At 46.3% G+C, this 2,630-nt stretch overlaps 1 pseudogene; it reads right to left on the reverse strand.

Moving 5' to 3' along the window:
* Positions 1-296: 296 nt before the first annotated feature.
* LOC101103713 (glutamate dehydrogenase, mitochondrial-like) lies at positions 297-2,410 on the reverse strand (annotated as a pseudogene).
* Between the last annotated feature and the right edge of the window lie 220 nt (positions 2,411-2,630).

Consider the following 2,630-nt stretch of genomic DNA (forward strand, 5'->3'; position numbering starts at 1 on the left):
AACAACAGGTAACTAACATATTGAGAACAAGCTATGGAGCAAGGGAGCATGACTAGATGAAAAAGAGTCTTTTTATTTAAAGGTATGATATCCCAAACAGCCCTCTGGCACAGTTAATTTCTGTAATACTTTCACACTCTTCAACCTGTCTAGATATTCTAAACCTTAATTTCTTTCTTAAAGGGCTGATTTGGGTTGACTTGTTGAGAATAATGTCCGTAACAAAAAGATATCTGTGGTTATAGAACTTAACGATAGTTTAGCAGAAGTTTTAGATAAATAGGGTAGTGAAGAAGTTAACCAGCTTCATTGTATACCCCAAAGACATTCTCAATGGCACTGACATAGGCAGCCAATCCTAGGTTATCCTTTGTGGCTGTGGGCATGATTTGCCTGGCAGAAAATTCCATAGTGTAAGCTAAACCAAACTACACAATATCTTTCTTGGATGTACCTGGTACTCTGTTTTAGAATCTGCTGTGGGTACAATGGGACTATTTCCACCACACCCTCCAAATTTTCTCTCTAAATTCTCTTGAAAAAACGTGAACAAGTGGTGGTTAGAATCTGTCAAATTTGAAGGTCAAATGGCCATAGCTGACATGATTATACTCCTCAGCCACTCCCTTAGCATTCAAGTGTGTGTACGTGTGTTAGTTGCTCAGTTGTGTCCAACTCTTGAGACCCCATGGACTGTAGCCTGCCAGGCTCCTCTGTCCATGGGATTCTCCAGGCAAGAATACTAGAGTGGGTTGTCATTCCCTTCTCCAGGAGATCTTCCCAACCTAGGGATTGAACCCAGGTCTCTTGCATTGCAGAAAGATTCTTTACCATCTGAGCCACCAGGGAAGCCCAAGAATACTGGAGTGGGTTGCCATTCCCTTCTCCAGGGGATCTTCCCGACCCAGGGATCGAACCTTGGTCTCCCGCATTGTGGGCCGATTCTTTACTGTCTGAGTCACCAGGGAAGCCCTTACCATTCAAGTAGAGATCAGAAATAACCATACTGTTCTTCCTCAGAAAAACCTAAGGTTCTGGAATTATTGACCCACTGGCAGCTTCAGCAATGATCCTTGCTTTCAGTGCACTGGATTTGGTCAACTGCTTCTCGTTGGCTGCAGGGACTGGTATGTCACAGACTGCTTCCAAGATGCTTCCTACCAAGGGTTTTGCTTTGGGGAAGTCCAGAATTGATTCATATTGCAATTTGAAGTATTCTAGTTCCTTTGGGTCAGTGCCATCTGAATTTCATATGCTCCCATCGACTGCACCACCATCAACACATTTAGCATCAATATGATGTAAATATGCCATACAGTATAGGCCCACATTGCTGAATCTCTGAAAAAATGTTTTAGCTCCAAACCCCACTGTATTCGTAAAATGCTTGTGTAAGAAACTTCATTGAGGAAATTTTCAATCCCATGGCAAACACCATGACCAGTGGCAGGGATACCTCTGTGGATGCCACTCTGACTGATGGATTTACCAGTAATAGCAGGCATGTGCATTAATATCTCAGTGCCCATCGGTGCTGGCACAGGTATCAGCAATCCAGGACATTTTCTCACTCACCTGTGGCCCTGACTGGGGAAGGCACATCAATGCCAGGACCAATAAAGCTCTGTTTTTTCAGCTCCATGGTGAACCTCCTTGTGATATTTTCCACTGTATTATCAGTATGGTTCCTGGGACTGAGCTTAACATCAGCCTTAGCGCCGCCAAATGGTACATCAACATAGCACATTTATACATCATCAGGCAAACCAAAGCTTTTACTTTATCTACACTCGCATCTTCTCACTAACCAATACTTACTTTGAAGGGTGTGCAATGCTAAGCTCTGCTGGACCCAGTAGCCCTCAGTGACCTCCCAGGAGCCGCATTGGCACAGGATGGGGATGGACCAGATAGGCACTTGCTTGCGGGGTTTGATGATTCTCAGGATGCCACGCACGGCTTCTGCTCCTCACTCTCCCAGGTCTCGAGGACTTCCACCAGCTTGTCCTCCATTATGCTAGCGCCATGGCCGAACGAGCCAGCTTGAAGAAACCAGCTTTAAGTTTCATCACGGTTGCCATGGTGCCGCCAGGTGGGCGGAACCGGCCCGCGTGGTTGCACCGAGGCCAAGGACCAAAGCACCGGTGAGTGCTGCTGCGGGGCCAGGAAGAGAGGTGTGCTTGCATTGGCCCTGGGGTAGGCTGTCTTCTAAGCTCGAACCTTCTTCACAGTCCTCTCCCTTCTTGCCACCGGCCACCTGATCTGGAGAAGCTGAATCCGTCTGTTGGTGCCAAACCACACGGTAAACAGTGGTGTGGAACCAGGCATCCAGCACGCAGGGCGTGGGCCTCCTCTCTCCTCGCCTCGCCAGGGCTTTATGAGGTATGTTTTCTTTCCCTTTGAAGTACATTTTGATCATAGAGCGCGTTTGCATTTATTTTCTTTCGTGCTTTCTGGAATATTAACCCACAGTCTTTAGGCTTCCGTCATTTCTGTTGGGAAATCAATTTCAGTCTAATGTTGGCTCCTTGGAAGGCAGGCTCACATTTACTTATTTCCTGAGTTAAAGGTACAAATGGAGGCCCTTGGGTCATTCATGAAGTGAGGGAGTCTGTACATGATTGCATAAT

Source organism: Ovis aries, chromosome 3 (genome assembly GCF_016772045.2).
Source record: "Ovis aries strain OAR_USU_Benz2616 breed Rambouillet chromosome 3, ARS-UI_Ramb_v3.0, whole genome shotgun sequence".
Taxonomy (NCBI): Eukaryota; Metazoa; Chordata; class Mammalia; order Artiodactyla; family Bovidae; genus Ovis; species Ovis aries.